Source organism: Acomys russatus, chromosome 2 (assembly GCF_903995435.1).
Source record: "Acomys russatus chromosome 2, mAcoRus1.1, whole genome shotgun sequence".
NCBI lineage: Eukaryota > Metazoa > Chordata > Mammalia > Rodentia > Muridae > Acomys > Acomys russatus.
The window spans coordinates 83,593,633-83,620,540 of record NC_067138.1 but is presented as its reverse complement, the minus strand read 5'-3'; the positions used below and the strand labels follow the sequence as shown (position 1 = coordinate 83,620,540).

Genomic DNA, 26,908 nt, shown 5'->3' with positions numbered 1-26,908 from the left:
TCTTCTTTACCATCTTTATATGGAAAGATTTGAGATCATTTTCTTGTGTTCCAGTTGTGTTAGAGTTTCCAAAGCTAATTGCTTTTGGATAAGTGGGCTCTAGAGATGCCATATTATTTTGGCATTTATTGTTTGTGTTTTTACCATCTTGTTGTTTTTGGCATCAGGTGGTAGTTTCTGTTGTCCTTCAGTGGCCATTGAGAGCAGCTTGTAGGTGTGTGGCTATAGGATGAGACTCCTCACCTCCAGGGATTAAGGAATCTTTCAGGTTGACATCAGGCAGGTGACCTGAGATGAGACCTGGGATATTTCAGTGTACCAGCTGTGTGACCTGAGTTCAGATCCACTTGTGTTCCAGACTATGGGGTTTCCACTGGGCAGAAAGACCCAGACACTACTGTTTCGTAGCCCATAGATCTCAATCTAAGACACAAACAAAGGTTCTGTGTGCCTCTGCCAGTCATGTGGCTAGACCTTGGAACATGTGCCAGTGCCTGTATGGACCTGGGAATTTTCCATGGATTGGCTAGGTGACCTGAGATCCAATCCAATTTTGGTCTAGACTGTGGCAGCGCCTATGCCTTAGAAGAATCAGATACTGGTCTTTTGTCGCCCACAATTCCATATGATACCCAGAGTGCAAGTGCCATGCACTTGTAGGAATGTGGCTAGACTTTGGAGACTATGCCCATGTCTTCAGGAACCCAGGGACTTTTCTGTGGATTAGCTGGGTGGCCTGAGGCTGGACTCACTTCTGCTCCATTACGGAGTAGACCACTCTCACTTGAGAAACACCAGCACTGTTGTTTTGTAGCTCTCAGTTTGGTCCTTAGGTCACTATGCAGTCACTACTGTTCTGATAAGTCCAGTATGTGATCCCCAATACCATCTTTGATCCCATCATTTATCAGTTTTAGGAGGCCAGGAATCACAAGTGAACACACACATAGGCATTCATACCTTTGAATTAGTGAATGATAAAATCTGTTTGGAGGAATCAGAGAATACAGAAAAGAGTGAAACACATCAAGTCAAATGAAGGCATTGGGGCAGATAGGAGTTCAACAGAAGGAAGGTGGGACCACTCTTGGCTTTGTGAGTCATTTCATTTTTAATAATTTGAACAGTTGTTGAAGTTGTTGGAAAGTATTTTTAAAAACCAAATCAGCGAGGACAGAGTAAAAAAGACCTGTTTGGAAGTTATTGGCTGCCATGTTTAAAATCAGCAAGCCTGAAACAGAGTATGTGCTTTGAAAGTAACACCCTCAGACTTGGTAATGGATAACTGAAGAAGAGAACTGGGGAACTAAGAGTGGCTTCCTACAGTCTACTATAGATTGTGAAAGTGAAAAGTACGAATGTCAGTATTAGTTTAGAATAGAACTTTAGAGTTACCAAGCATGATCCTAGTATTAAAAACCTGCTTTTGTCTACATTGTACATATACTTTTCTCTTCTGCTGCTGTCATTTACAAAGTTTTTAAGAAACTCTGCCTTCTTTTGTTGACATAGTCTCATTCTTATTCCCTTGAAGAGAATTGATTAGCCAAATCAATATAATATTTTTCATTTGATGATGCTGTTGATTAATATTTGGAAACCTCCATATTACTTTTTAAAATGCCCCTCACAAACAACTTGTTAGTGAAATAAAGTAAAGAAAAATCATCAAGCTTGGGATTCCATCAGTAGAACCTAAGAAGTCTTAGAGTATTCCCATATTCTGTTTAGTTGTCTACTCCCAATCCCAGCAGCATCTCCATGCCATTCTCCTGCTAAGGGTTTAGAATGAATAAGCTGTAGGCTCTGTGCCCAACACAGGCTGTCTCACTGCTTATAAATCAGCTAAATACAGGAACATTAAACAAGGAATCACTTTATATCCCTTAAAGGACTTCAATTACATGGTATAAAATGAATGGAAATTAAGGTTAATTAATAAAATTCCTCCTATTGAAATCACTATTCATGAAAAAAAAATCTAAAATGCCAGTATCTTTTGTGTTCTGTGTTGGAGTTTTATGACATACAAATGAATATAATCTAATTCACTTTATATATACAATCTAGTTTTACTATGAACTCCCATTTTCATGATATTTTAAAATTATATATACACACACAGAGAGAGAGAGAGAGAGAGAGAGAGAGAGAGAGAGAGAGAGAGAGAGAGAGAGAGAGGAGAGAGAGAGAGAGAGAGAGAGAGAGAGAGAGAGAGAGAGAGAGAGAGAGAGAACTTTTGCTTAGAAAGAAAAAAGGTTACCACTTAGCCTTACAACTTTGCAAGCAAAACTAAATGGTCCATGGTATGCTCCCTGAAGTGTTAAAAGGAAAGAGTTGGAATTGGCAGCATCGCCTGCAGTTCATGTTCTATGACTCCATGTTTGAGTAGGAACAAAATAAATTCAATGAGGCATTCAAACCAAACATCTCTTTAATTAGATTGGGAAACAGACTGCCTTCATCTTAGATATTGTTTGTTTTCATTAATAGAATGAGAATACTAGTCTCCAAGGAAGATATCACAATTGTTTGAAATCAAGATGCATCCACTCATCTGCACTGTCTGTAAGCTTGCCTTTTATCCTTGTCTGATCTAATGTAAAACACAGTTTTCAGGACATGAAATTAGATACCCTTGTTATTGTTACTGATATTTTAAGTGGTAATGTGTGCATTTGCAGATGGCACAAAGGGACTGTTTTAAAACCATGAAGGATTAATGAAAATCCCCAACCTTCAAAAATATGAGGCCTTGCTTAAGCTCGGTAGACTAAATGCTTCCTGTCTTCTGGAGAGCACTAATAGAATAGCCTTTCAAGTTAATTAAAGAACACAATGCATTTTCTTACTGATACATTTTTCTGGGTATTTAAAATCTAATATCTCAATTAGCAATATATTACATTGCTCAAATCATTATATAAAGTTATTCTCACTCTTTAAAATTCTTATAATTTTACGTGTTAACATAAGTTAATATGTAAATTGAGTATCACATATGACATCTACATTAGAGAGAAGTTACATTACAAAGAAGTAGTTTAGGGGTAGTGAGACCACAGCTGATTTTACATGTTTTGGGTCTCTGTTCTTGAGCAAACTCCAAGTTACTATAATAAAGTGAAGTTTTCTGGGCAACACTTTCTGCTACAGAGTTCACTGCATACAATATACCTTAGAGTTTTCATCAGGGCAGAGGACAGCTCCTGCCATCTGTACCAGGGATTTGTAACCTGACTGCTTATGCAGAGTGTTCCAGACACATGTGTTGTTAATCCACTGACACACATTGCCATGAACCACTGGAAAACATTTGTTTCTTTGACCTCTGGATATATTTTCTTCCAAAAAATATTTCTGTTCTTCCACACACTAAATTCTGAAACACAGTCAAAGTTCTATCTAATATTGGAAAATATTCCAACTAGTAAAAGTAGAAGTTGTAATAATAAGCCATGGCCAGTGGTGTGCCTGTGTAGTCCCAGCACTCATGAGGTACAACTAGGAAGACAATAATTCAAGGTCTTCCTTTACTATATAGAAAGTCTAAGTCCTACCTAAGATACATGAGACCCTGCCCCCCAAAACAATTCAAACTTGTGATTTTATATTAACATAGAATTATTAGTTTTACAAAGATATTTAACAGAATACCTATTAAGTGAACATATGATTTATATTTAGCTTTGGAACTTGCTTCTTATACATAAAATAGAAAATTTGCAATCTTCTGGTTATGGTACTGGCCCCACTAAGCCTAGCTAGGAGGGAAGAGTAGTTCTCAATAATCCAATACATCTCCTCAATCAAAGATTTCTATTTATTTTATATCAATACATAGCACTCAGGTCATCATAGTACATGAGGTCAGTGGGAAATACATAAGAGCATAAATAATAGCACAAGGATGTAAAAGTGTCTTTATATTGACTTAAACCTCAACAAGAAAACATAAAAGAGTGTTCCTACTTCTATTTCTGTAGAATTTACCACAGCTTTCTCTCCTAGAAAAAAATTATTACCTGTGTTTTGCTTGAGTTGTAAACCATTAAATTAGCAGCATACTGAAAAGGGAAGATAGGACTCCAAAATTGTTAAATAATTCTAGTCACATGATTTCTTAAAGCTTTAATGAAAATCATCTGAAGAATCCATTTAATTTTAATGAGAAATTTTATGTTGCATTATAAGCATATGGAAAATAAGCCAATGTCTTACTTTTGTATTAAGCAATTCCCTTTAACACCTGTCATTTTTCTATATTTGAGGTAAATATTTCAACATCTAGACTTTGCCCTACAAGAGCACTCATTGTCCTGACATCATGTGTCTTCCAAGCAGAGCTGTCCTTTTGACAGTTATTCCAAGCACTTAACATAAGATTGACAGGCAGATCTTCATGATGATTAAAATGAGAAGAAATATAAATTAAGAGCCTAAGGTCAGGCAGACACTTTCTTCGGCATTAACTATATCTTTAGTCACACTGTCAGATGTTGTTATTGTAACTATTATATAAATAAATAGATTGAAGCAATGAGAAGTTAGGTAACCTGTCCAAAGTGCAAACAGGTGCCTGTAAAGCTGCTACATTGTTACTTCCAAATGCTATGCTGTATTTTCTGAGAATAGGTCCATCGCCAACATTTGAATTACACAGAGCTGCCGAAAACACGCAAGTAGGCACTTCCATTGTATAGTTCTTAAATATTCCATTACAAGTTTCCTTTGTCCCTACAATGAAATCCTAGTTCCCGTTTGGACTTTTATAATGCTGTTTATCCTAACAGCTCCTGTGCTATCAACACCATCTCTTGATCTTCTCCTACAGAGCTGAGCTGAGTGCTCAGTAGTCTCCTTTCTGTATACAAGTAGTCCAACTTGTTCCCTATGTTTCCCACTGCCCATGCTGCCTGACCTACCCTTTATTATTGTCAATTTTACTCCATCTCTTTCATGTTGTACTTGAAATATCACAAAAGGCCTCAGGGTATAAAACATTCAAATCCCAACTTGTCTGTATACTTGATTATTCTCTTGGTTTTCTATCCTTGCCATTATATATTTACTGGATTTTGTTAAGCATTTTACATCTCAGAGTCTAGTTACTTAAAGGAATTGACTCTTGTTTATGCTATATATCATTTAACCTAGTGGTTAGAATATAGTATGAGCTTAGTAAACAAGGTAACATTTAACAAAATTTCTCCCCTATACTGGAACGGCTTGCTTTCTCGGTAAATGCTTTCCTCTTCAGATCAGTGGCGCTCACATGGGAAATTAATTTTTGAGTGAATTCAAACACCCAATTTGAGTACTTGCTCTGTGACAGGCAGTTTACTACTACCTATTCCAAAGTATGTGATCTGAAACAGGAAATAATGATGAAGTCCCTAGCTTAAAGGCACTCATCGTCCAAAGTGGGAGCTTCAACAATCTTCCCAGTGAGGGAAGTGTTAAAGCAGAGTTTATCTGCACTGGAAGTCAAACTAAAGCAGACTGTTAATAGAGTAAGAGATCAAATTAGAGAAAGCCCCTTCATATGTGGCTTGATAGTAAATAGGACCAACCGTTAACAGTGGAAGTACCCGTCCTTCTCTGACATTCTGGTGCAGCACTCCCACGCTCGAAAATGTGACTGGGAAACTACAGTGGAGCAAAGCTTGGTGCCACCCCAGCCACACTGCTTGGCAGTGGCCAGTTTGCCTAAGGATAGAGTCAGTTCTGCTACCTACAGCCATCATACTGTTGCATCATCTATTAAAAAGATGTTTGGACTATAAATCATAAGATATTTTTTAAATTGTGTCCCTGTTATATTAATTAAGAAAAGTTGTCACACAAGAGGGACAAGAAGGGAGAATGAATGGATGGACTGAGAGAAGATGGGAAGAGTGGGGCGGAGGAGACAGGGAAGGCATGCTAATTGCTTAGTTGAGCAGTTTGGTGTTAGAAGGAATTAACAAAGTGATGCACTGGTTTCCTAGTTGGAATTATTTTCTTCTATCAGCTGTGTCCAGTGGCTGGCAACTTTAGCAACATTTTAAAAATTTGTATCAAACATAGGAAATAGACCAGATTTGTGACGTTTTATGATTTTCATTATATAACATTTTTATATAAACCTAAAGGCTTACAAACTGGCAAAGGATGCAACAAGACTGACTGAAAACTGGGTGATTCCAAGTTTGTTATTGGAGGCCAAGTAGAAATGAAAGTAGAAACCAGGCTTGTGCTCAGCAGGAGACACTGGGCAGATTTAGGGCAGGGTGGTCGGAGTAGAGGAGCGGGTTTTCTTGGTTCTTTGTGGACTTTTTAAAGGGCATGTTACAACAGAGTTATAACTGACATTTGCAACTTTGTGGTTTCTTCTTTCTTCCACCTTTCTCCACACCCTTTCTTCCACTCTTTCAACCTCCTAACTCTCCTAAAAAGGATAGAGAGGAAAGGAAAGAGATCACTGAAGAAAGTCATGAGTTGGAAAGGGGGCAATATTATCTTTAGACTACTTCCTGCTTATCAGGATTGTCGAGCTCCTTGGGGCAAGTTAGATCTTCACTGACAGGATAGCTAACAATGCCCTCCCCCTTCTCAGGGTCCCAGCACTTATGTACCCTCTGAAAAGTTTCCAGAACTCCAAATGCCACACAATCACAGAAACTATCTGTAGCTGACAAAACCTCTTTTCCTGCTCCCAGAGCACAAGGCAAATCACAGTCACAAGCAGCTCCATATATCCACACTTTGGATTAAAACAAAAACATATTCTTATAATATTTGAGCTTTTAAAATAAGCCAAAATTCCTACTACATAGGAATTTCTGCTTAGGTCTAATTTCATTCTACTTTTGACCAAATATTAAAATTAATCAATAAATATATTGATTATATAAGTAGCCATGCTAGTAAGCAGTGCATATTCGTCTTAGAAATTTATTTTTATTACAATACCCATCACACTATTGAGGCATATATGTCAAGTAAGTTTGGGTGGTAGTTGATGAGGTATTTTTGTATTATGTTCCTGTTAGTGCATCAGAACTTAAGAGAGGTTGCAACACAAAGGGGCTAGAAAAGATGATGAAAGTGTGAATGGATAAGAGGAAAGGAAGAAAAGGGGAAAAAGGAAGTAGGGAAGAAAATTAACATTTAGGGAAATCTAAACATTCTTGTTTTGGCACAACAAGATACATAGATAGGAAAAGAGATGATGGATGGATGGATGACACATGGATGCATGGATGGATGAATGGTTGGATGGATGGATGACACATGGATTTGTGATCCCATAGGTGACAGATACAATCTATCTGATCATTGTGAATATCATTTGCTGAGGATTATCTAAACAATCACCTCCCTTTCCTAGACTTTCTCTCATATTCATTACTATCAAATACTTCTTCCAAGAAAATGTTAGTCATCAGATATATGGCATCAGCACTACAGAACAGTTTTATACAAGATAGTGACTGAAACATGGGAGGATTAATGACTTTATCTCCTTTATGTAGACATATAGGTAAAACTTCACTTTCTCCACGCCAGCTTTGTGCTTTGCTCCCTAGTTGTCACCAATTTGCTTGGCAGTTTGTCAAAACTACTGCTGTCTCTCCCAGGCTTGCCTTGTGAGACAAAACACTTGCCTTTTGGACTTGCATATATCAGTAGTTATCCAAGGGTCAGTGTGTCTTTTTCAAGATGTACTTTTCATTTCCTCTGTCTTATGAATTTACATCACTACCTATATCATACAGTTTGACAAACTGTGATTGATTCAGTATGTAATCCTGTGGAACTTTGTCAAAATAATTTTTTATTTGTTCTAAATTTGTATTTGATGATGGAATATAGCCCTCAACAAATTTTGTTCCATTCATCCCCAAACCATGCTCTATACAAAATTTGGCATAAAGTAAAGCAAACTATGCTAGTTTTTAAATTACTTGGTATTAAAAATAATACGTTTCATTACGACATCTTCATACATATATATAAGAAAACATTACTCATTTTTGACACCCTTGCTGTCCTCCTCTGTCCCTTTTTCGTATTCCCCCAAATAGTCCCTGTGCTCTGCTTTCCTGTCATAAGTATGTATACATATATAAATTTTGCATGTGATAGACTGCTTATGGCTTTCTTCTTTTCAAGTTTCACTTACTGCATTTAGTATAATAAGCTTTAGTAACACCCAGTTTTATAAATTTTTAGGATTCACTCTGGAAAGAAATTATTTATTAACAATCTTTTTGCAATAAATGATATACTCTATTCTGTCTGCCATGGGCTATAGCTCACATTTGCTTTCTTGATGCAGCTAATTGAACATGACTGGTGGCATGTAGGTGAGGCACCCTTTCCCCATCTCATCTTTCTAACATGGACTGAAATAAGCCTTATGTTTTGATATAACATGTTGCAAAAGGCTATTTCAAATTAATGCATAGTTTACTCTATGGAGAGAATTAGTAATACTATCATTGAAAGCAATGGAAAACCTGGAAACAGCATAAATAGCCCATTATAGAGGGAAGCTACTAGTATTTCAGAAATGCTGCTGCACTAGCATCCAGTTCTAAATTCATAACTGTGTTTTGATCTGAGTAGCAGTTGCATGATTGCCTGACTTTCCTGAAGTCTAACTGGAAAAAATAGTTTTCATAAAATTCCGAAATAGTTTTCATAAAAATTGCAAAATTTTCTTTCATAAGAATATCTTCTTTGGCAGTCACTGTCAAGAATCTAAGGTGTTTTTGTTGTTGTTGTTGTTTATTTAGGGTTTGTTTTTTTATATTATGAATTTAATGATAAATAGTGGAATGAAAATTATGGGAATAACCAACCACTTTTTAAATTTGTATTTAAGGCCCACCCCACAATATAGAAGCTATACCTGACAAAATCAAAGGGCCAAAAACATCTAGATAAATAACATGTCAGGTCCCCTATGGGAAATGTTCAGCAACCTGAACATAACAAAAACATTTCCAATGGCAAATTGTTATGACCATAGATCAGTACAATGCTCATCTTCATCAGAGAAGCTTCTTACAGTAGATAGCAATTAACAAAGAGAGGCACAACTGTTCACTATGCAGAAAATAAAAGATTTTAAAGCCATAAATAAGATGCCGTTATCACATACACTTAAAGGCAGATAGATTTCAAGAGCCAACGGCAGTGGATGGCTTCATAGAACCAGTGTTTCCCAGACATCACAGACCATAGACACACATGAATTCACAACAATTTTGACAACATGTACAAGTGACAAAAAGAAAAAAATCCAGCATGAAGGAGAGCAGGTGACCACAAATTCTTATCCCTAACTGAGGAGCTATTAACATTTGCTTATTTGCTGCTGAAAGAGAGAAAGTCAGTTTTCTTTAATGTTAAGACATCTGATTTATCTACCAGAACCCACAACAGGCCCTACACCCAGAAATAGCACAACATAGACTACTTAGATTTGGGGAAGGGGATAGGTAGATAGATAGAAGATAAATACATTATATAGATGGATGGATAGATAGCAAGAAAGAAAGAAAGAAAGGAAGGAAGAAGGAAAGATAGATAGATAGATAGAACAGGAGTTTTGGCAGCTAAGAAAGTGATAGAGGATCTGGGAGGATTTGGGGCTAAAAAGGATCAAATATATTCTTTGAAATTCTCAAATAATAAAGTAATTTTAGAGTACTATTAATTTAAGTGTCTTATAGTTATAGCAATGTTATTTTCCAAAAATCAAATCTTCTCAAGCTGCATTTCTTCAAAACAAACAAACAAACAAGATTCTTTTTTTTTTTTTTTTTCTTTCTTAAGAATAGGAATAATTTTGTTTTCTTCATTGGTGGGGTAAGTTGAGAAAGATGAGTTACCCAAAACTGCTTCTAGGCTTGTCCATTACACCATGTTTTGGTATAAGTATTAATTGGGAGTATGAGAGTAGCTTGTGTCTATGAAATGAAATTTACCTGAATGAATAAACAATTTCCACCTAAGGTACATGTTCCAACTTACTGTGTTCTCATGCCATGTATTCTACTGAGTGTCAGCATTTCAAGATGGGAGCACACAGAAATCGTCAAACTCAAAATTCTTTTTCACTTAAATTGTGTTTGAGTGTAAATCTTACCACAAAAGAAAATAATTAAAACAAAGTGATACATCTTAATGGGTTCAGCATGTACCCATAGCACATTTGCTGTTTTAGATTATTTACTAACTCAACAATTTTTATTACACCAAGTTTTGTGTATGATTTTTGTGATGTAATTAGAATCAAGAATGGATTAACAAATGAATCCATGAATGAAAGAACACTAATCTTGTTTTAAAAAGCTGACCAACCTCATATACATATACCTTTCCAGAATAGGACAACTACCTGGTTGCTTCTTCTGTGAATAAACAAAGCTGGAATTGTTAACTGATGGACAGGAATAACTCTTTCTTTTCCTAATATTAATAAAATGTACCATGCCTGACATTTGGGGCGGTGTAAAATCAGCCAGGTCTGAAAGATACATACAGCTATAGATCCTAAGAAATAGGTTTCAAGACATGAAGGTGGCAGGAATTCTAGAGACATATTTGTGGAAGATGACAAAAGCCAGTGCTGTATCACCATCACTGACGTAAAGAAAATATAGCATTTGATAAACATAATAGTGGAAACTTTTCTCATTCACTCTGAGTTTTCTAAATCAGAAAGCTCATGAAGAGTTACTTCATGAAGCAAAATGAAGTATTCCTCTCATTTTACAAATTTCACAGTCATTGAATAGTGGTAGTAACTATTTTGATGTTCATTGAAATTTACTTTCATATACAGACTAATTTTTCTTGCAGTGATGGGGGCTGATTCTATATTCTCACATCAGTTAAATAAGTGATCTACCATTAAGTGCAATCTCCTGCACTAGACTACAAAATCAATACAGCCATTCATGTGCTGAATACTATTGGTCTGTATATGAACCAAACATGTTCAATCGCTCTATGCAGATATGGAATTTTTTAAAAATATATTTTATTATTTTACTCATATTACATCTCAATTGTTATCCCATCCCTTGTATCCTCTCATTCCTCTCTCTCTCCCATTTTCCCCTAACTCCTCTCCCCTATGACTGTGACTGAGGGGGACCTCCTCCCCCTGTATATGCTCATAGGGACCACGTCCCCTGGATGAGGAGGCCTGGTGGCACTCAGAAGAAGGATAGCAGGCTACCAGGAAATTTTCAATGGAATAAAAATAGTTATAGTTGGCTAAAATAGTTATAGTTGGCTAACTATTTTTATTCCATTGAAAATTTCCTGGTAGCCTTCTTCTGAGTGGAGGGAGGGAAGAATGGGAGGATACAAGGGATGGGATAACCATTGAGATGTAACAAGAATAAATTAATAAAAAAAATTAAAAAATAAAAATAGTTATATTTTCATCTCTAGTGATACTTCATGTTTGCTCGTTTCTCCATATTTTAGTGATTATAAGAGAAAGTATTTTGATTCTTTAACGTTTTATTAATTCTTTGTGAATTTCACATCATGTACCCCAATCCTTCTCACCTCTCTGTCCCTCGTCCCTATATATCCGCCCTCCACCCTTGTGAACTCTGCTGCAAAGGAAAACAAAAAATAAAAGTTAAAAAAATAAATGAATAAATCTATCCCATCATAGAAGCTGTGTTTTGTCACAGTTGTGTTACACAGTATACCCTTTTGCCCAAACAGCTTTACTTGCAAATGTTCATTCCAGTGAGTGATTGGTCTGGTTTCTGTTACACTATCAATATTGGATCCTTATTGAGACTCCTCTAAGATATCCTCTTGCTGCTCAGCAGCCTTTGTTTTACAGGACAAGCCCCTTCATGCTCCAGCAACTCACAGATGTTGGAGCGGACAACTCACAGCCCTGGGCCTGGGCCTGGATGATAGCTCTATCATCTAGCCTTCCTGGTCTCCTTTACCTATGCTACCAGGAACAGATCTCTGGCTTTGCCCAGGCAAGAGAAAGAGCCAGCTCTCCCATACCCTTATCAGCTCTTCTACTTTGCTCAGGCCAGGTGTAGGGAGGGCCAGCTCTCCAAAGTGTGTCACCCTGTGAGGAGAAGGGCCAGCTTTGCACAGCCTTTAGCCTTCAACATGGTCCAAAGCAGCAGCCCGGCCCAGAGACATCCACATGGCCTTTGGTGGTAACATGGGTCACAGACATCAATACATATCCCTGCTGCTCCAGGCCATAGACCCAGAGATGGTCCTTGTTGGCAGCATGGACCAGGTCCTCACCATGGCCTCAGGTGGCTGTGCATGCTATTCACATCAGGCTGTTCCTCACTACCTTCACGTTCCACCTTTCTTCGTCCTGCATACACTGTTCTGCTTCTCTTTGTCTCCCATTTGTGTGCCATATCCGTCCACATCTTAGCTGCATGCCAGCCTCTGGGTATCATCTGCCCTGTATGTGCTGCATTTTGACATTGTAAAGTAGAAGTGCTAAGGCAACAATGAAATGTCAACAGGAAATGCAGAAAGTAAAGTATGATCTTTAGTTGCCACCTCTGGATGGGTTTGCACATGGGGACAGCACATCACTGAAGAGTAGACACAGCTGTTTGAAGCAGTTGGACCATAAAGGGGTAAATTGGTGCAAATTCTTTGCCTTCTTTGCTCTCATTGATTGAACATAAAATTCCAGGGCTTCTCCGAGCAAGAAGACCCTGTCCTTTTCAGATGGATCATCATCCAGCCAATGCAAGAAGTGTGCATGAGACCATTCTACCCTCTGCAAAAGGAAATTCAGCTCATCTGAGTTGTAAACAAACACTGAATAATGATGCTTAATGACATAACATTTCCCACTGCTGTTCTATCAACCACATGGTCACTTGTCTGGAAGAACAGGCATATGAATGATCTCAGCAATGGATAGGATTTTCTCAAATCCGACACTACTCTGCAAAGTGGACTCACAGCCAACTACATCTATGTAAAATTAATAGCAAATTGCATTTTTCCACCTCCACCAAGAAGTTTTATGAAACTGGCCTTGTGGATAAAAAGTTCAATGGCACTTTGGGCAATAGCTTCAGTGCTATCAAAGACAAAATTCAAGCACCAAATTTGTTTAAAGTAAGCATTCATAACTCTGACAATGAAACCTTGTGGCTCTTTCATGTACAGAGAGCAAGGAACATTAAGCTTTTCTGAATCGATAATGACTCCAAAAAATTCTTCCTGATACATGGTGATGACTATGGCCTTGAAAGCATCTGCCACTGAAGTCAGTAAGGGCTGTATGGTATTTCCTATAAGATTGCCTTCAGAGCTGGCATGTTTGTTCAGCTAGTGATGAGAATGAACTCTAATTAGCAACCACCATTGTTACTGATTGGTGTGAGGTAAACAGGGAACTCACCACTCCCACAGTTTTTTCTGTACTCCAGGGAAAGACCTAATCACCTGGCTTGCATCTCCTTCAAGAGACAGAAACTGCTCTGATTTCACATCATGTAACTGTATGGTCTTCGCCACATTTTTTGACACAGCTAATGTACAGTCTGCATCAATAGGCACATTGAGTTCGTTTGCTATAGTTTTTTGTTTTGTTTTATTTTTGTTATTGTTTTATACTTTTTATTATGTTTCTTTTAGCATACACACTTATATTATTATACATTATTTAAAAAACTATATACAGCAGGAAGAACCAGGAATCACATAAATGTTACATTCATAGTGATTTGGCTATCCATATTTGGCAAACTTGAAGTGAACATCTTTCCTAGCTTGTTGAATCTAAAATTCTGAATGAAAATCAATATCTATCATATCTCATATCAATTAACTTAAAACACACTTGCTATACTTTTAATGATCCCATCAAACTCATATCACCAGGGAAATGCCAGGCTTATATCACCAGGGAAACACCAAGTTGATGAGATCAAAGAGTCACAATAGATATTTTGAGATAAACAGCATCATAGGGGTTGTGGTGAATCTTTCATAGCATTTTCTGGATCATATCCTGGCTGTTTTCAGTATGAACATGTCTTGTGTATCATTTTCCATGTGTGGGAGGTCAACATAGAGCTCAGCAGTTGCACTTGTACTGAAATTCCCTTAGGTATTTTGACAGTACAGCTAAAGACACTTTCACAACTAATTGTAAAGATGTAATAGTTTAGGATATTCACTTTCAAATGTCTGTTAAAAAAGACCAGTTTCTTTTTCAGCATGCAAGTGCCAGAGGAAGTGTACTCCAAAAGATGGATAAAATTTCAGGCTGCCCATCTTTAACTAATTCTTCAGTGAAACAAATGTGAGAAACAGAATCTCTCTTTGTGGTTAATACTTTTTGTAAATGCTGTACTTGTCCACAAGAAGCACAAATATTACCCATAAGTTTTTCCATATTTGTATAGAGGGGAGCATGAAAAGCTGCCTTGTTTCCTGTGGTTGGCATGGTAGCTCACCCGGAACCTCCTCTCATGGTCTGACATCCTTTGCTTTGTTACTTTGTTGCTTTGTTATTTTGCTTTGCTTTGTTGATATTGTCACAAAATTAACACCATGACATTGGTAACCATGTCCTGCAGAGTCCCGAGATTATTGAAAACTTGAAGAGGTGTTGCAACCTGAATGGGATTCTGGGTCTCCACACCTTGCTCCAGCACACAGTTAGCATGAGTTTCCACGTCAAGAAAAGCTTTTACAATAAACAGTAGTCATTTTCTATTACTTCTATTCCAGAAAGATCGTTTCCTTGAGAAAGATAATCAAGTTTATTGAGATTATGAGCAACTTTTGGGTTTTTTGTTTGTTTGTTTGTTTTAGGGGTTTTTTGGGGGGGTGTTGTTTTCTTTTTTCTCAATTTTTTTTGATTTTTTTACATATAACTTTATATTGTTACACATATATACAACAAACTATCTACAGCAAGAAGAACCATGAAACAATCAAGAATTATATAAATGTTATGTTCTTAGTGTTTTTGGCTATTTGTATTTGGCAGCCTTGAAGAAAATTTCTTTCCTATCTTGGTGAATCTAAAATTCTGAATGTAAATCAATATTTGTCATATCTTATCATTATTAACAGAAAACATCTATCTAGACATTAAAAATCTTAACCCCTAAACAACTAAGGTTCATTGTAAAACTAAGCTATCTGGTGTTCAACCCCATCAGAGACTTGAGAAGGAATAAAAATGATTACCTGAGTATGCAGGGAATACAGGTTAGTAGCTTCCCAAATGAGAAGATGAGAGAGACAGTTTGCTACCTGAGCCATCACCCAAAACTCTCTATAACATTGGAGCATTTTCTTCAGCCTTCTGGCCCAATATATCTGACAGACATATTTGTGAGGCAGAAACTATTGAGGACTTGCTTACCCTGCCTTGGCAGAGTTTGGTCCGTCCACACTGTCTGCATCCAAGCTTGCCCTTTTTAGGCAGAATTCTGTATGTGGTAGAAATGAGGACATTTTTCCCAGTGGCTTGTTTGCCACATTTGAATCTATCTCCATAAGAAGGTTTTTTGTTGCTCATCATCCTCTTGGACGTAGGCTGGGTGTTGTCAGGAGTTAACCTGTCTCATTGTCAATGAATCCTTAAAATAATTAAAACATTTTAAATGCCATAGTCTATATGTCTCTGAGGTTTTTGAAGACCTTATCTAACTATTTTACCTTATCTTTCTATAGAATCATATTCATCTGTTGCATCTAAGGTGTATATTCTTGTGATAAAAATAGACTAGTAATTGATATGACCATGATTTGATCAACTAACAATTAACTTGTATAACCTATTTATCCTAAACAACCTGCAATAGCACTTTCAAAGTATTGGAAGTAAATCTTGTATATAATTGAGATATATGAGTACAGTACCTCATATTAGAGTAGAAATATATCTAATGTGTGTGAAGAATAATCTTACATTTGAATTCTATACCACTGTATATAAAATACACTTTTTTCCATCTATATACAAAATTCTATACCAGTGAATTAGAAATAACCTTGTGAGTGAAAATTAAGGCATTAAGTTGAGGAGTAGATTCACTAATCTACTTTTTGTTCTGTCTTCTGTACTTTTCTATATTCCCCCTTCTTTCTTTTCAACCCCTACCTACAAACCTAAGAATGTATGATAAAGGAAAAGAGAGATATCGCTGAGTCTAAGCTTGTTTTCTCTCTAAATAAGACCAGTAATAATTTGTAACCAACTCCCATTGAGAATAAACTTCTATAGACCAAGAAAGTAACCAAAAACCTGCCAGACCCCCTTAAAGGAAATGGGGCATTGTTCACTTTAGGTTTCTTCTGGCTGATTCGGGACAAATAATAATCTTTTTAGGGGCCCAATAAAATCGGGGAAGTGGTTAAATAAGCTAGGAATAGCATTTGTGGTCCAGTTTCTAAATGTTGAAAAATTCTGTGCTTAATTAGAGTCCTGTGTGGGACAGTCTGAAATGTTGGACCAATTGGGATTGGAAGCTTTCTTTGAAGGTGTCCTGGGAGATGTCTTGTTCTGATGTGGAACAGCAACTGAATCACTTGGTGTTGAAAAGTGAAGGATGCAGGATGTCAGTGTCCAGGATGCCAGGAGGAATGAATCCTGTCCGCTCTTATCCAATGTCATTGTCCAGTTCTTTTGTTCTGAAAACATATAATTTCTCACAAACATTATACAGTTCTAAAATTATAAATGTGTGTGATGCACAGAACAATTGAGGCTGGTTCTCTGCTATTTGTTGAGCAGAAAAAAGACGTCTGTAAATCTTCATCATGCCATATGAAGAATGGCATCTAACAATAATTTATAGGGATTCTGTAACCAACAAAAGGTATTGTCTATGCCTAGACATTTATGTCTCAGCCAGGCTCAGAGCTTTTCCCATATAGTGGGATTAGAAATGCATGTTACCTGCTTGTTCTACAGTTTAAATTCTTCACATCCTAATTGTATCCCCCTACCTCATCCCCTCTCCCTCTCTTTGAGCAGTTTTTGTTATCTACTTACTTCCCCCTTGCAGTTCTCCCTGAAGTCTCTTACTAAGATATAACATGTGAATTATTCTCAGATGTAAATAGCAGGCAATCTGAAGTCTTGCTAGTTGTGTCGTACTGGCAAATATTTTATTGTATGGTTCAACAATTTTTTATTTTATCCTATCATAAAGGATGTTTTCCCTGGAAAGCTCCAATTCATGCCTGCATTATCTAAAGAACACCTTCCAAATACTCAATACCACTTGCTTGTGCCATAAATCTTCATGTTTTACAAGAAGCAGTAGATGTAGTTCTTTATCCAGCTAACTGATGCCTTGGGTAAGTTTTGCTAGACTGGTGAATATTAAGATGTATATGTCTTTACACCAAAGTTCATTTAAAATTTCATTATACCAATCACTCTCTTAAGGCCACTGCCACTGCTATGGAACCCGAAGTCCCACAACCAACCACTGAAACAGCACTCTATTTTGAAGTCTTACCCAACATTTGAACTGAAAGCTGGATTCACAATGGTGTCTACAAAACTCTATATGTTTTGTTTTCACACCCATAAAATAAGCAATAGGATTATCTACTTTTAAGCATTATAGTGAGGATTAAATTAAATAATTCAGGGACATTATGTGAGTAGATACTTTGTAAGCAAACAAAAAGTGCTAGTTCTTGGTTACATTTTAGATTTGTATAAGTGAGAATTCTCAGCACTGATGCAGAAACTCAGACATGTTTAAACTCACATGTCACAGTCTAATGAAATGTTGCAGACAAAATCTTTGGAAAGCCTAGAATGAATCATAAGTCCTTAAGTTGTACTATGTAAAAGAATTTCTGAAGGAGACATTAAATAGTGAAATAAGGTGTTACTCTAATTCAAATCTTCCAGATGCTCTCAGAGGTAATGTCTGTGATTACAGACCTTACCATCTTCTCTATGGAACAGCTTCTAGAAGGAAACCAACTCTGAGTCTCAAGTTTACACTTCAGTTCAGAAATGACAATTGAATATGTGTGTATTTTTATATTGACCAAATTTGCATTACCACAAATGTCATCCATATATACATTGATGAATTATATTTGTGTTAATGAATATTGTAGAGTGGATACTTTCTAGAGCCCCCCTTTTATTGAAAATATTTTTCATATAATATATTATGATTATGGTTTCCCTTTCCCTAGTCCTCCCAGTTCCTATTCATGTCTTGCCCAGATCGACATACTTTCTATCTCTTTAAGAAACAAGCAGGCACCCAAGATATAATAGCAAAACAAAATAAAATCAAACAAATCAGGATAGAACAAAACAAAGCATATGCAAAAAAATACCCTGACTCAATATTATGAGATATAAAACCTTAAAAGATGCTATTGACTTTCTTTTCTCTGCTGCTCATAGCTCTACCCTTAAGAGTTCTCTTCTCTCCCCCCACCCCAAACACTTTATTTGAGAAAACTAATTTTTTGATTGCAAGTCACTATCAATTGAAGACAGTTTCTGGGTTAGGGATGAGAGAGTATGTCTATTTCTCTTTTCAGCTCTAGTGCCTCATTTGGTGCAAAAATATGCAGACTCCATAAATGCTACTACAGTCTATGCCTTCTTATGTGTATTGGTCATGAGCTGGCCTTGGAAGGCCTTGTTTCTTTGGTGTTCTACATCCCCTCTGAAATTGTGGTTATATGCTGCAAAAGGAAGCTTCTCTGATGATGGATGAGCAAGGTACAGATGTATGAATATAGCATATTAGCATTAGGAGTCATGTTATTGCATCTTTAGCAGAACAGTGGTATTTGGATTTCTAGAGCTCTCTACAGCAAAACATATTCTAATGAAACATTACAGTCTCCATGGCATCACTGATTAGGATTTCCCAAAATGTTACATGCTATCTTCTGAGCCTTAACTAAAAATGACTATGCATGACTTCTTTTTTTAAAATAAATTAGCAAAAATATTTCAATTTGTACTTCTCTACTTTATGATTTACTATAAGGTCAAGATGTACATAGTGATCTCCACAAGAAAACTATAAGCAAGCATATCCAAGCTCATTAGAAATGGGCCCTTTATGGAGCATCAATGCTACATAATTTATTGGTACCTCTATAAATATTTCAATAGTATTAAGTTTGGGGAAAGATACAAGTTCTATTATTATAGTCTAAACACATATTTTAAATGTGTTATAATTTGGGACTGACTCTACAATCATTTAAACATACAAATAAATTTTATAGGAAAATTCCTGAGTTTCTGAGCATAGGTCTCGGGTCTTAGGGATGTCATCAAGTGCCTTCTGAAAAACAACCGTGAGAGTCATCTCTTCAATATTTTGTACAACACAGAGAGCCATCACTTCACCCTCTTTACTAAGTTACATTTCTGACACAATGTAGAAGATGTTCATATTTTGTTGTCACTAAGAAGAAGCAAATGCAGGGATGGCAGCACATATTATAATCCATGCACACAGGAGATACAGATAGGGGACATGGAATCATGAACTACCTGGTCTACATAGTAAGTTCAAGACTTTATATCAATACAAAACAAACACACAAAAAGATGCAATAGGAAAAAACTAGGCCTCATGGTTTTAGAGAGACCATAGTTAGCCACTGTCAGAGACATTCATGATGTTGACACAGTCCGTCTCCCTCCTGTAGGGAATCGAGAATGCCAAACCAACAACAAGATGCAGCTGCTACTTGTCCCTGGCGCTAGAGAATAGATCACAGATACACCCATTACCTTGGCTGTCTTAATTTTCCAGCATGAACCTTATCATCCTTTTAAATAACTACCATTCATGCCCATTTCTGCAGACTCTCTACCATCCCTTTTACTGAATAAGATAGAGTAAGTCCACTGTATAATTTTTGTGAGAGGTGACAGCCAGGCTGCACTCACACTTGACTCATAATTTGCTTTAAAGTACTATTTCATCCTCCACTGATCATGTGGAATTGAAATTATGAAAATAAAAACATACAAAAGTAGCACATTGAGGCTGCTACTTTCTCTTCTTCCTATGTTCTCAGTTATCAGCTGAGTCATGATTGCAACTAACTTTCAGGCCACCAGTAAGACCTTATTAACTTAAGAGAGGAAATCTGCATCTACATGAACTTTGGGAGGTTATTTTTCACTTTTTAAGTGGGTATGGTGTATGCAAAGTTGAGTCACCGTAGTGTCTAAGATTTGTACAGGTTGTTAGTGTAGTTGTTTTGGTTTTTTGATACAGAGGGTAAAGACAAATACCCCTGGAGGTAAATAGAATCCAGAGTATCACTAAAGATTGCTCCAAACCAAATCACTATGCACCTGTTGTGAAACTGGGCCACATTTTTCTATTCCCATTTGATGTCTGCAGAATTGGTCAGGTAAGTGGGGCTAAATGGATTGTATTTCTGTATTTGTACTCTCAATTTGCAAAGCTATGCAATTTGGAGGTCCACCTCACTATGTGACCCATGGTAAACCATGCTAATCAATAAAACAAATTTCATTTCCATATTATTATCTATACATTTATAATAACTAAAATCATATTTTACTCAACTTTCAAACCCTGCAGAGTCATTATTGAAAGTAATAATAGTTTGGGGGTTAAATTATGCCAAATCTTGTGATCAGTAAACTTTAACTTCAAACTAAGAGAAACATTCCTTTAAATAATCCACAATCCACAAAGGACCCTCTACCAAAACAGGAGCAGCATCACACATTAGCTCAGAGCACTGTTTTTGAATTATACTCAAGGCCCATGAGTGGATAAGAACTTAGACCCACATCAACCCATTCTTGAAGCATAGTACATATACAGATACAAAACAATAAGGCAAAACCTTTCATTGACTACCCCATGCCCTCTGTTTCTTAAAGCAGGTAAAATCAGAAAATATCTTGAAATCTTTTTGAGAGTAAGGGAGGAAATTCAAGAATCCTTTACCCTCAAGATCTATTCAACACAAGAAAGAGAGGAGTAGTCTAAGACATACATGGAAACTGTGGACTGGGGTTTGGATATGTTGATACCTATGCTGTTGATGTGATTACAAAATTTTTTCTAATATACAATCATATGACCTATATTTATTAAGGAAACACTTAGAATGTGCTAATGTAGAGAAACAAATGATCATGCTGGGGCTTCCCATCTCTAACACACCCCCAAAGGACATGTGCGTAAGGAGCTTTCCAAAGCTGGGAACTCTAGAGACCATCAGTCTTTGTCATCACATGCCTTGACAGAACCAGTGTTTCTTTATGTAGCTATGAGATAACAGGTTACTTGCAAACACATTAAATTCATTCTGTTAGACCACCAGTATCCATCACTGTTTCAAGCCAAAGACATCCAGAAATCAGCAGCAGTTACTGCAGGCAACATGACTAGCCTGTGGCCTTTTAATTTTGCTTATGTATCAGCTCTAATGGACAGATTTTATGTTGGAAAATTCAGGTGAAAGGGGTATATTTTGCAACTACACTGGTGGTTGTTGGTGTTGTTAACGTTTTGTTTTATTTGTACAATGATGTTAGTTTTACTCGACTCATCTGATTTAATCTGCTCATAAAACAGAGAGAGAGAGAGAGAGAGAGAGAGAGAGAGAGAGAGAGAATTCATAGAAAAAAAAAAAAAACACCTTCTGCCTTCATCTTGAATATCCCTTTCCTTCCATATCTCTTGTTCCAAAGACCTAACTTCCTTTTGGTGAACACTAAGACAACTGATACTTAACTATGTCATGCTGTCCTCTATAATATAAACTGAGGCAATTTTATTTCATTTCATTTCAGACAATGTTCTTTGAAATGTAGGAAAATGTCCTTAGTGCTTTGTGAATCTATATAGAAAATGCATTGTTAATCTTTGTAGTATCTGCTCCTGCTCAGTAAGAAACTGGAGTCAGCTGACACACGATGTACAATTAAAGACTACTAGATGAGGTGAGGCTTGATTCATAGCTCTTCCAGTTTTCAGAAGCCTGGTGATCTGCTGATTGAACCATTTCAGGCATAGAATAGGAAGTCAACAGGCACAAGGCCTGACTTTTTCCACCTGGTTTCTTAAGATAATGCCTCAGGAGTTTGATTATGGAAGAGAGTAATCTGGGTTTTGTTAGCTTTCCCTAATTCTCTGGCCCAAATTTAGAACCGCTTCATGTGTCATCACCAAAACTTAGGAAGTCCTTCAAAACAGACTTTCCCCTATATTATAAATCTCCATTAGTAATTTATGTGAGGTCACTGCAATTAAATATCTAATGAATTTAACTTAGATATCAAATAGAGACCTGAGAACAATGAAGCAATCCTCACAATAGCAACAAAGAAATAAGAAAGTCACTAAATAAAGTTTATGTTGTGTGGTCAGAAAAAAAATACATCTTTCATTTTTCTTATCCAAGGTCTGTGATACACACACCTGTTAAAGAAACTCAAGATGGACAAAACATGTGTATGTGGCGTGGATTTGATTCACTTTCAAGTTATCTCATTGGAAACAGGACGTAAAACCCCTGACTTCCTCATAATTTCTTTCACAGTTTTATTAAGGCTAAAATTCTATGTGAACTTAAGCCTTCATGTTCATTCTCTTTCTTAAAGGCTTTCGGGTTTTTTTTTTTTTTTTCTATGTGATGAATATTGGACTCTAGTGGATTATCAGGATAAAGAGAATTAGCTGAGGTTTGCATCAGTCAAGAGACTAAAGTCACCAGAGGCTTTAAGGGAGTGCCTTACAATATAAATAGGACTAATCTCTTTCAAGCATTGACGTTCAAGAAAGAGAATTTTCTCAAGACCAGTGTTTTTAATCAGCAAGATCTACAACAAGATTGAAAGTAATGCCAGTGATAAGGGAAGCCGGCTGTGCACAAGGAACCAGAGTAAGCAGGCAGCCAATGATCTGATTCATGAGGAATGTTAGAGGCTGGGGGGGGGGGGGTGGTGAGAATAAGAAGTCTGTTGGATCTCCTTCCTACTTCTAGCTCTGAATCTGCCATCCAAAGCCATCCCTGCCTGAAGTAAAAATGGACGCTTTGGAGAGGAATGAGTTATTAGCTGGCAGAGGGCACCGATTGAGATGCTGCAGATGTAGACCATGTCCTAATGCTTCCAATGTTTCTGTTTTTCTTGCCAAAGACATCAGTGCCAGCTACAAAACAGGTAAAATTATTCTAGCATCTCTTTGTACAGAGAAAGAAGTGTCAGACACATATTTTAACTGAGATGATGGGGCATCAGTAAAAGCAAATAAGGTGACCACAAAATGAGACAAATAATGTCCCTAGGCAGAAGTTGTTGGAGTCTGACCATGACCTGTACTTCTAAATTCACACCTATTCTCTTGGAAGGGGGAAGGAAAATACTAAAGTGTCTGCCTTTGGTTACAAAAATGTGATTGTTTGGCTTGGTATCTTGCAATGAATAAGGGATAAAAAAGTAAGAAGGCAAATGCCTCTGTGTTTTAGACATGGTTTCTTGTGTTTGTGGAGGAATTTAAAAATGGTTTCCTTTAGCATCTCCGCGCACACACACACACACACACACACACACACACACACACACACACACACAAATTAATCTCCACTGTGAAGAGTGCAATGCCTATGTAATGTCATTTCCAATCTTCATGTGCTTTGCCTTTGAAGCACTTAAGTGGGCTTAGACCCTTAGTCAAATGTGTGTTAATACTTCTCTAGCCAGGTCACTTGTTAGCAGAGGCTAAATGTGATGCCTAAGAGAAATGGCCCTTCTTATCCTCAAACATACATTAGGATTTTAGAAGTATAATATAGAGTATCTAAAACTCAAAAAAAAAAAAATGTTCTTACTCCTACCCACAGGCCTGACTGAGCGTTCTAGAACAGGGAAGCACAGGGCCAGGTTAGGCTATCCACCAGGGAGGCATCCAGAAGGTCCCTTCTAAAGACGGGGTCAGTTGCTTTTATGAAGTGTTGACATTCAGTCAACTACACTGAAAACCAGACAGCTCCAGCAAGCACTGGCAAAGTTAAACCAGGTTCCAGCAAAGTGAGTACAACCAGGCACTTCCTTTTTGCCTGCTAAACTCCTAGTTACCTCCCTGAACCAAGTTCCACTTTACTTTTCCTGGAACATTTTCTTCCTCTTTCTGAGAGATGTTGAAAGAGAAAACCAAGGCACTCACTTTATTTCTTGATCATACTATAAATTCGATTACAATAAAGTCTTTAACACTTAGGATAATTGTGTGCAAGCCATTTCTGTACAAGGCCAGGTAGAAAATATAGATGAGATGTTGGAGACCACACCATATCTATGCCATGTATACCTTTATCTTGTCTGTAGCACAAAAGAGCCAAAAACATAATGTCATATTCACTATGTAAGCAAAATGTATGTGGCTGTGTTCTAGTAGATACTTATCTTAAAAACAAACAAACAAACAAAACAAAACAAAACAAAACAAACAAAAAAACCATGAGTTGGGTTTAGTTAGCCTCGGGCTTAGCACCGTCCTTGGAACAAAACAGTCCTTCAGAGAGAACATCTATCTAAATTGAAAGCTAAGCTGCTGGTGTTTTGAAGACTGGACAAGAATATGTTTTTGAGAGCTCTTGTTTAGTTATTGGTTTATTTTGTGATTTGATATAATGAAGAGGAAAAAGAGTCAGGCAAGTCTACATTTCTGACCACAATGAGAAGGCTTTTGTGTAAAATCGGCAGTACTGAGTGTTTCCAAGGACAGTGGAAAGGTGGAGTTACATTTGCAACATAGGAGCACGAAAACTCTTTGCACTGTCGAGCAGTACTTCCAGACTGCACCTTAGCCTCATCTACAGGACTTTCGAAAACACACATTTCTGGGTTTTGCTTCTGGGTTTCATGATTCTGGTGTAGGTTTAAATAATTGCATTTATGTCATGTCCCGCAGTGACACAAAAGTTTCTGGTTGAGGCTATGCTGTGAGACCAGTTGTCATAAGGAGATATGCCGAAGTTTGAAATCGAGGGGGTCATTAGCATTGGAAGTGAATAGAATTGCAAGACAATCAAGGAAAGCATGCACCATATCAAAAGCATAATATTACGTGTAAATGTTCCTTAAGGCAAATGACTTATAGCCTTTTGGGACTAGAGTAATAAAGTTTTGTTCTACCCTTGATGGTCTATTCCTTTGATTGAGTTCTAGGACCCACCCTGTCTTCATTCTATTCTACACTCTCCTGGGTTAGAATCGAACTCTTTTGCTTCAGCGCTACAAGCTTTAACATCATATTACTTTTTTTTTTTTTTTTTAAGCTTCTGTCCCCATGAAAAGGGTTCTCCTATTTTTACTCTATATATCATATTTGACCATCTGGGCCTTCTTTAGAGCTTACCTAGTATTCCCAGAACATTAGGATTTTCCTTCAAAACCAGGTAAACTAGGGCCTTTAAGCAACATCAAGAACCCTACAGACATTGGGGTTAAGCAACTCCATCACCATAAAATACCAGAAAAAAAAATAGCAACGATAATTCCTTAAATAAGACAAACCTGAGACACCTCAAATATCTGAAAGTTTAAGCTTTATGGCTAACATTCGTGGGAGAAGTTTAGTGCATAGTTTTTGAAATTACAATCAGGCATCACTGAGCAAGGGCTGCTCTCTGCTCTGCTTCTTTTCTTAAAGCATTTCTCTCCACTGTCCTTATTATCATTGGCATGGTTTTTAGTATTAGCAATTATGTTAAAAGCCACTATTCACTGAATGCTCCCTACAGTGTTTCATGTTTACTTTCTTATTTCATTCTCACAACCATTTCTGGCATAGGTCATTGCATATCCATTTCAGAGAAATGCAGAGACTAACAAGCTTGCTCAAGATCAAAATTTTAATAGGCAACAGTGAATTAATTATGCCCAGACCTGACAGGAGAGAGCCCAACCTCATGTAGTCTTAGCAGTCTAGATTTTCTTTTCCTTTTACAGGCAACAAACAACAAAAACTGCACAAATACTGGAATTTCGCAGTCTTTTGGCTGTTCAGAGTTTATAGATAGGAAATCACATGATTATCAAATCTACACCAGGAGAGATTTGTATACATGTGGAGGCCTACTTAGAAATCTCACTGCATACTCCATTGCTCAGGGAGAACCTCACCAGGACTTCCCATCCCTTTTCCCGCAACCTCAGATTCCTGCCTGAAGTCAAGAACCCTGCTGACTATTACACAAAACTGTACTTTGCTCAGTGGGACCTGAAGAGTGGCTGTAAGAAACCGGAAGTGGGTACATTTTACATATATTGCTCACATCTCCAAGCAGAAGCACCAGTGACAGGTGCAAGGACAGCTATGAGTTGTAGCTTGTGATAGGTCATTTCTTTTCTCTTTGCTTTGCTTTTCTCCATCTCTTTTTTAACCTATGAGTTTATTGGACAGTTACTGAAAAGCTATGAGGTATACCACAAAGTCCCATCCCATCATGGATGATGATTTTCATGAAAGGTACACCATGGAGTCCCCTTTCAATCAGCTTCCATTTCCTGTAGTTCTGGAATTCTCCTAGAGTTTTTGTACGGGTGTATGATCATTTTTATGTGTTTTTAAGTTTGTGCACCACATGTGTGCATAATGCCTCTAGAACTCAGAAGAGGGTGTCAGATCCCCTAGGACTGCTGTTACAGATGGTTGTGAGCTTCCATATGAGTTCTAGGATTGGAAAGCAGGTCTTCTGCAAGAGCAGCCAGTGTTCTTAACTACTTAGCCATTTCCCCAGCCCCTTGTATAATCATCTAATCATCTTAATTACCTATTAGCATCCAAATAATCCTCAGCCTAGACTGAGAAAAAGTCATGTAAGTAAACCACAGTGCTCATACAACCTATTGTGGAAA

General features: G+C 37.2%; 1 protein-coding gene and 1 pseudogene across 29 annotated transcripts in view; one reads left to right on the top strand and one right to left on the bottom strand.

The window, feature by feature from the left end:
- The window catches only part of Ptprd (protein tyrosine phosphatase receptor type D), an 822,247-nt gene that overhangs the window by 56,560 nt on the left and 738,779 nt on the right, over positions 1-26,908 (top strand). The gene's annotated exons all lie outside the window — the stretch shown is intronic.
- Positions 12,600-26,908, bottom strand: part of LOC127198588 (conserved oligomeric Golgi complex subunit 5-like) — a 139,378-nt pseudogene continuing 125,069 nt past the window's right edge.